The following is a 9,194-nucleotide window of genomic DNA, read 5'->3' as shown; positions in this document are numbered from 1 at the left end:
ATTCTTCATAAGATACCTGCTTTGGGGGTTGTGCATTATCCTCCTTAGCATCAATTGTAACGTCCTTGATGGAATTCTCCACAACTCGGGATTCCCATGGAGGTTCAGCGTCTCCTAAGTCTTCAATCAACTCTTCTTCTTCTATAATGACAGCTTCCTCTACTTGTTCCAGTACGAAGTCATACTCTGTACTATCTCCTGGAGTTTCTAGTATTGCCTTCATGCTACGTTCTTCATTAGATTGTCCACATGGAGCTTTGGGAGTTCCTTGAGTGTCTGAATGTCTGGAAGATAATTGATTTATTGCTTGCTCCAGTTGATGAAGGGTTGCATGAAATTGATCTACTGTTTCCTTGAGGCGAGCCTGTGATTCTTGAGGTGATGGATATGGACATGGTACATAGGGAAGTGGTGGTTCTTGGGTGTAATTGGATTGGAATTGGGGCAGATAAGGATCATACGGTGGTCAATGGTTAAAAAGAGCTTGTGAGTGTGGTGGTTCGAAGCTATGTTGAGAGGTTGGTCTATAAGCACAAGGTGGGGCTTGTTGGTAACTACAAGGGGGTCCACCATATCTATCAGCTTGGTATGCATTGTAGAATGGTCTTTGTCCATGATATCTCGGAAGGTGTTGTTGCCTAAAGGGTTGATCAGATCCTCTTGGCTCCATCCATCTTTGATTGCTTTGACCGTGATGCATGTTCCTGTTATAGCTTCCATTCCTTTCAACAAAATTAGAACCAAACTCAAAGCGAGAGGGGTGAGAACTCATAGTAGCTGTTCTGAGGGTTACCTGAAACTATAGGTCGATCTCGGATGAGATCTTCTGTAGTGGTCGGAGTTGCTGTGTCCGACTTGTTGGACTTGGTGGCGGTGCTGATTCCTTCGTCCCCAGAGGGTGGGGGGTACCTGCAAGGGACTCCGATGCTTAAGTTAGCAAGGGTATTAAACAGGTATTGAATAGAATCAGAGTATGAGTTATACCTGGGTGCTCCAGTATATTTATAATGGTGTAGAGTGACCTTTGCAGATAAGATAAGTTAGTTATCTTTATCTTTATCTTTATCTTTATCTTTCATGGGAACCACCCTTATCTCTATAGGCTTTGGGCTGCCTTTGGATTGGGGTCGTGTTCCTCTATTTGGGCCCTTTATTGGGCTTTTCTGTGACTTGGACGAGCTCTTTGAGAAGAGGTCGGGTCATCCTGACCTAAAGAGGTCGGTCGCTTTGTCTATAGAATATCCCGGGTCGGACAGCTCGACCCGGGTATGAACAGTGCCCCTGCTCAAGCTCGGTCTTCCTTTTGAGGTTGAGTCTTTAGTTTTAAGACTTTTTAATCCTTCTCGGGTGAAGCCGAACTCGAGCATTTCGTCGCTTTTGTCTTTGTAGGGTTCCCTTTTTGAATGCAGAACGTTTCGCTTCCTTTGAAAATGCACGCTTTTGGATTAACGTCCTGGCCTTGGGAATTTGCGAGGGTTTTTAATGCCCCATTAATTGGTTTTTGATGCTCCATTTCTCTTGGCTTTTATTGTGACTTCCCTTTTTCTCCTATCCTTCTGTTTTTTTTTAAAACTTACGTTTCTTGGTGTTTCTTCTTGCAATGTTTGTTCGGCGATCGTAAGTGCTTTCGATGGCAATTTCTGGCCTCCTTGTCTTCAACCTTCTTGCGTATTCCTCTCCTTTCTCAGGTTAGTTTTGCTTTCCCTTCGCCATTTATTTCTGCTGTGTTGTGTTTGATTTTGAAGCTTTGATTTTGACTAAGTGCATGTTGGAAAGCTTGAATTTTTATCGCGCCTGGTTTGTTACTGTGATGCATGCTTTTTTCCTTTTGACCTTACATATGCTTCTGAGTGTATTTTCCTGGTTTGGCTCTTTAGGGCTTTGTATGCTACTGCTGATTTCTGAACGATTGTAGCCTTTTCTTTTGGCAGCTCGTTTGATCTTCTTCGCGTTTGTTTTTCTTGGAAAGGGTTTCTGTTGAGACATTAGTCTCGTAGATTTTCCTGAATCTTTATTCCCTAATTACCTCCAAAGGATGCCCCTGGACCTTGGGTTGTGTCCTGGGGTTTTCCTTTTTATCTGCTGTACTGCGTTGGATTGTGCTGTCCGAGTTATTTTGATTTCGTCTGGGATGTTTTTACCATTTTAGTAATCCAATCTTTTTCTTGTTTGTAGGACTAGTTGGCCATGTCTTCCCGAAAAAATATTGTCGAGGCATCTCCTAAGGTTCCTGAAGGGATGTCCGATTGGCTGGACTCTCTTGTCTTGCTGTGTGTTTCTTTAGCCGATTCATGGGGTTTCATCAAGATTTTCAGCTTGTTTGTCAAGAATTTGATGTTACACCTTCTCAAACTCTTTTTCTATATCTTTTTGTGTTGACCAAGCTTGGGACTACCAAGAAGAAGGCTTCTTGGATTTCTTTTAGGTCTGCCCAAGGGCATAAGGTTTTTCCCATGTATGACGAATCTTTCCGGGATTTTAAGAATTACTTCTTTAAGGTCCGGGCTGTTGAAGGAGCCCGGCCTTTCTTTCTAGATGAAAATAACGAACCCTGCTTTCCCTTAGAGTGGCAGAGGAACATAGTGGTATCCCGATATATTTGGGAGATGTTGGACGAGGTCGAGCAGGCCTTTGTGACTGTCTTGGAGGATATTTGGGGGGAACCTCCTCATTTGGATACTAAAAAATCTTTGGGAGACTCGTCCCTTATTCGAACTGCTTTGGGTATTGCTTTGATATATTTTGTTTCTTGTTTTTCTCATACTTTCTTCCCAGTATGATAATTTGTTGTTTTCCATTTTTCAGAGATAGCCAAGAATAATGATGCAATGAAGGCCTTCAAGAAGGTGAGGAAAGCTACTACCGCTCAAAACACCTTGGCCCGTGTAGATGGGGAAGGAACTTCTCAAATTCCTTTGAAGCCGTCTGTGCCGAGCTCTCCTGGCCCGAGAAGAATGATCCCTACACCTTAGGTCCGTTTAGTGGATCCCCCATAATCTTTTACTGCTGCTGTGGTTTCTTCTTCGACTGTCCCTCCTCCTAAAAGACCTCGAACTGTCGAACCTTTCAATCAGGATGCCCCGAATTTTGACCCTATTGGCTTTGTGGACCAGCAGATCGCACCTTATGGTGCCCTCTCAATGGATGATGTATCTCTCCTTCATCACTTAGATTTTATAACTTGGAGTAGTGTTAAGATGGCTCATATGGGAGTTGCTTTGTATCGAACTGCCCAAAATCTGCCTCTGCATGCTACCAAAGCCTTTATGGAGGAAGCTAAGCATGAGTTTGATCAAATGAAGGGTCTAAAGGAGGAGTTTGAAGCGGAGGTGACTAAATTGAAGAAGGAGCTGGAAGGGGAGAAGGCTAGCTCTCTTGCCCTGGCGGCCTCCGTGCGGTTGGTTGAGGATGTGGCATTGAAGCATAAAGAAAGCTATGTCACATCCTACCGAGAAGTTATGCATCTTCGGGAGGAGCTAGAGTCGGCCCGGGATGATTATTCCGAGCTCCAGGGTCACCTTGTGGGCAACGTAACTACTGCTTATGAGAACTTGAAGGAGCAAGTTCGGGTTATCGCCCCGAAAGATGACCTTGCTTTATTTAGTTTGGATAATGTTGTGAAGGATGGCAAGATCGTTCCCGAGGACCCTGATGATGAAGAATGTTGAGCCTCCCTCTGAGCCTATCGCCAAAGCTTCTGTCGTGTCGGCTTCTTCAACTCCTACTTGTTCCGTAGCCGATCCTAATTACCAGGTATTGAATCGGGATGATGGGACATTGGACGCAGTGCCTCTCTAGACTCACCCTCCTTCACCACGTGCTGATGCTGCCGAGAAGCCTTCGGGTGCTTGATTGATTTATGTAATTACTTTCTGTAGATAGCCCGGTTTGTGGGCGTTTGAACTCTTACTTTGTTGACTTTTGACACCTTTTTAGTTGCTAGTTTTAGCAACTTTATTTTGGTAAACAAAATAGTTTCCCGGCTTTGTAGGCTACATTTGTTGGCCTCTGATGCTGGCTATTATTATGACTTTCTGTTTTTATATCATATCTGTTTGCGCTTGCCTTGGTGTCTTCGTAGTCTTTGAGAGTATCGGGATGATCGGCTTGATTCTTTTGCCTGTCACTGTTTTCAGCAATTTTAAACTTTTTTTCAGGTTTTCATTAGGAATTGTAATACTGAGATTGCCGATTTCTTCAACTTGGTTTTTGCCCGAGTTGTTTGTTTGTAGCCCTCCTTTTTGGACTTTACTTAGGTCTCTTCTAGGGGTAGCTTTATCATGTTGGATCCTGTCGAGTTACTTGGTAATCCTCTTTCTTGGACCTTGCTCAGGTCTTTTTTAGGGATTACCTTTTGTAGCTTTGCATCTTGGGTCGACTTCGTCATGTCGGGGCTTGTCGAGTTACTTGGTAATCCTCTTTCTTGGACCTTGTTCAGGTCTCTTTCAGGGATTACCTTTTGTAGCTTTGTATCTTGGGCCGACTTCGTCATGTCGGGCCTTGTCGAGTTACTTGGTAATCCTCTTTCTTAGACCTTGTTCAGGTATCTTTTAGGGATTACCTTCTGTAACTTTATATCTTGGGTCGACTACATCATGCCGGGCCCTATCGAGTTACTTGGTAATCCTCTTTCTTGGACCTTGTTCAGGTCTCTTTTAGGGATTACCTTTGTAACTTTTTATCTTGGGCCGACTTCATCATGTCGGGCCCTGTCGAGTTACTTGGTAATCCTCTTTCTTAGACCTTGTTCAAGTCTCTTTCAGGGATTACCTTTGTAACTTTTTCGTAGGAGTCTGACTTCATCATGTCAGGCTCTTCTAAGTTATAGCAATCCTCTTTTATAGGGTTGGCCATACCTCTTTCCAAGGCTTTACTTATAACTTGGATTGTTGTGGCTGGTCCGACTTCTTTATGCCGGTGGTGCACGAAATTGTGATCATCAATGGCACCATCAACATGGTACACTCAATTGCAATCTCAACTCTTTATCACAACTTCACACAACTAACCAGCAAGTGCACTGGGTCATCCAAGTAATAAACCTTACGCGAGTAAGGGTCGATCCCATGGAGATTGTTGGTATGAAGCAAGTTATGGTCATCTTGTAAATCTCAGTCAGGCATATTCAAATGGTTATGGATAATTTATGAATAAAGCATAAAATAAAGATAGAGATACTTATGTAATTCATTGGTGAGAATTTCAGATAAGCGTATGGAGATGCTTTGTCCCTCCCATCTCTCTGCTTTCCTATTGTCTTCATCCAATTCTTCTTACTCCTTTCCATGGCAAGCTGTATGTTGGGCATCACCGTTGTCAATGGCTACAATCCCATCCTCTCAGTGAAAATGTTCAACGCGCTCTGTCACAGTACGGCTATTCAGCTGTCGGTTCTCGATCATGTCGGAATAGAATCCGGTGATTCTTTTGCGTCTGTCACTAACGCCCCACAATCACGAGTTTGAAGCTCGTCACAGTCATTCAATCCTTCCGGTTTAGACAATTCTAGCTCGTCACTCAGAATGCCACAGACAAGGTTTAGACCTTCCGGATTCTCTTGAATGCCGCCATCAATTCTAGCTTATACCACGAAGATTCCGATTAAGGGATCCAAAAGATATCCACTCAATCTAAGGTAGAACGGAGGTGGTTGTCAGGCACACGTTCATAGGTGAGAATGATGATGAGTGTCACGGATCATCACATTCATCAAGTTGAGGAACAAGTGATATCTTAGAACAAGAATAAGCTGAATTGAATAGAAGAACAATAGTAATTGCATTAATACTCGAGGTACAGCAGAGCTCCACACCTTAATCTATGGTGTGTAGAAACTCCACCGTTGAAAATACATAAGAACAAGGTCTAGGCATGGCCAAGAGGCCCGCCCCCATAATCTAAGAACTAGACATCCAAAGATGATCTAAGGATCTAAAGTGATCAAAAGATGTATAATACAATAGCAAAAGGTCCTATTTGTAGAGAACTAGTAGCTTAGGGTTTACAAAGATGAGTAAATGACATAAAAATCCACTTCCGGGCCCACTTAGTGTGTGCTTGGGCTGAGCATTGAAGCTTTTTCGTGTAGAGACTTTTCTTGGAGTTAAACGCCAGCTTTTGTGCCAGTTTGGGCGTTTAACTCCCATTCTTGTGCCAGTTCCGGCGTTTTACGCCAGAATTCTTGAGCTGACTTGGAACGCCTGTTTGGGCCATCAAATCTCAGACAAAGTATGGACTATTTTACATTGCTGGAAAGCCCAGGATGTCTACTTTCTAACGCAGTTGAGAGCGCGCCAATTGGGCTTCTGTAGCTCCAGAAAATATACTTCGAGCGCAGGGAGGTTAGAATCCAACAGCATCTGCAGTCCTTTTTAGCCTCTGAATCAGATTTTTGCTCAGGTCCCTCAATTTCAGCCAGAAAATACCTGAAATCATAGAAAAATACACAAACTCATAGTAAAGTCCAAAAAAGTAAATTTTAAATAAAAACTAATGAAAATATAATAAAAACTAACTTAAACATACTAAAAACATACTAAAAACAATGCCAAAAAGCGTATAAATTATCCGCTCATCTGCCGACCAATCTTCAAGTTATTTTATAGCAATCCATTTTATTAGGACCTCGTCAGGCCCTTTCTTTGGATCACTTTCTATAACTTCTTGCATTATTCCGTTTTCATTTTTGCCGATTTCGTAGAGTTTGGGTTTTAACCCTCATTTGGTCAACCTTTTAATGAATTTGGTTTTCATGTTTGGTCTTTATCGTGATCGTGTAGTGAATTTGGTTTTCACTTTCTGTCGATCTGTAGCTTTATAATTGGGCGATGAATGTTTTTGAATAATGTGGCTTGAGCGTTTGTAGAAAATCTGAACAGATATTATTAAAAGAAAATGCAAATATATACATGCGGGGGTTAATTTCCTAAGTCGGGTGATTTGTAGGTCTTGGTCTTGGCGCCTCATTAAAAAACCTTTTCAGGAAAAAGAGTGCGCCTTGTCCCAAGGTCCTTTATCATCCCTAACTATAGTACCTTCTTAGGTTGCAGGCGTGCCATGACCTAGGAAGTTCTCTCCCGTAGTGTTTGGAAAGCCTGTAGTAGCCTTTTCCCAGCACTTCTATGACTCGGTAGGGTCCTTTCCAGTTTGCTGTCAGCTTTCCTTCTCCAGGTCGAGTTGTTCTAATGTCGTTTCGGATTAGAATGAGGTCGTCCTTAGCAAAGGCTCGCTGTGTTACCTTTTGATAGTATCTGAAAGCCATTCGTCGTTTTAATGCCTCTTCCCTTATCCAAGCTCTTTTTCGGACTTCCGGGAGTAGGTCGAGCTCTTCCCTTTGAAGTTGGGAGTTGGCTTCTTTGCTATAGTGGATCACTCTAGGTGACCTTTCTTCAATATCTTCTGGGATTATTGCCTCCATTCCATATGCTAATTGGAAGGGTGATTCCTTTGTGGTGGAATGTGGCATTGTTTGATATGCCGATAAAACCTGTTGGAGCTCCTCGGCCCAGGCTCCCTTTGCATCCTGTAACCTCCACTTCAGCCCAGCCAGTATGACTTTGTTGGCAGCCTTAGCTTGTCCATTCGCTTGTGGATGTTCAACAGAGGTGAATTCTTGTCTTATATTCAAGTTGGCTGCTAGCTTTCTGAAGCCTGCGTCTGTGAACTGAGTACCATTGTCTGTAGTGATGGAGTATGGAACCCCAAACATTGTAACGATGTTTCTATACAGAAATTTTTGACTTCTTTGAGCAGTGGCGTTAGCTAGGGGTTCTACCTCAATCCACTTTATGAAGTAGTATATTCCCACTTTGAGGAATTTGACTTGTCCTGATCCTTGAGGAAAAGGTCCGAGAAGATCGAGTCCCCATTTTGTGAACGGCAAAGGTAAGGTCACGCTGATGAGTTCCTCTGGTGGGGCGATGTGGAAGTTGGCATGTTTCTGACATGATGAACATGTCTTTACAAATTCTACATCTTCTTTTGTAGAGTTGGCCAATAAAATCCTGCCCAAAGTACCTTTTTGGCGAGTGCCTGCACTCCGAGGTGATTGCCACAAATGCCACTATGTACTTCTTCTAGGACGTCTTTTGTGTTGGAAGTCGGTACGCATTTTAACAGTGGTATTGAAATCCCTCTTTTGGATAGAGTATTATTTATGATGGTATAGTATTGTGCTTTCCATTTTAACCTCTTTGCCTCTATCTCATCTGTGAGGAGAGCTTCTGTTCTGAGGTAGTTAATTATAGGAGTCATCCATCCCTGATCATGACCTGTTATGGCTAGAACTTTTTCTTCTTCTGAGATTGATGGATTTTGTAGAATTTCTTGGATGAGGCTTCTATTGTTGCCCCCTGGTTTGGTGCTGGCTAGTTTTGAGAGTGCATCGGCCCGAGCATTCTGTTCTCGGGGTATGTGACGAATCTCATATTCTCTGATTTGTCTGAGCTGTTCCTTGGTTTTGTCCAAGTATTTTTTCATAGTGGGATCTTTGGCTTGGTAGCTTCCTACTATTTGTGAAGTAACTACCTGTGAGTCACTACAGATGATAAGTTTTTGAGCTCCAACCTCCCTAGCCAGCTGATGAGCGGATAATTTATATCCTTTTTGACATTGTTTTTAGTATGTTTTTAGTATATTTTAGTTAGTTTTATTATATTTTTATTAGTTTTTAGTTAAAATTCACTTTTCTGGACTTTACTATGAGTTTGTGTGTTTTTCTGTGATTTCAGGTATTTTCTGGCTGAAATTGAGGGACCTGAGCAAAAATCTGATTCAGAGGCTGAAAAGGACTGCAAATGTTGTTGGATTCTGACCTCCCTGCACTCGAAGTGGATTTTCTGGAGCTACAGAAACCCAATTGGCGAGCTCTCAATTGCATTGGAAAGTAGACATCCTGGGCTTTCCAGCAATGTATAATAGTTCATACTTTGCGCAAGATTTGATGGCCCAAACAGGCGTTCCAAGTCAGCTCAAGAATTTTGGCGTAAAACGCCGGAACTGGCACAAGAATGGGAGTTAAACGCCCAAACTGGCATAAAAGCTGGCGTTTAACTCCAAGAAGAGTCTCTACACGAAAATGCTTCAATGCTCAGCCCAAGCACACACCACGTGGGCCCGGAAGTGGATTTTTATGTCATTTACTCATATTTGTAAACCCTAGGCTACTAGTTCTCTATAAGTAGGACCTTTTACTA

This window comes from Arachis hypogaea, chromosome 10, assembly GCF_003086295.3.
Source record: "Arachis hypogaea cultivar Tifrunner chromosome 10, arahy.Tifrunner.gnm2.J5K5, whole genome shotgun sequence".
NCBI lineage: Eukaryota > Viridiplantae > Streptophyta > Magnoliopsida > Fabales > Fabaceae > Arachis > Arachis hypogaea.
Note: the sequence above shows the minus strand (reverse complement) of the source record.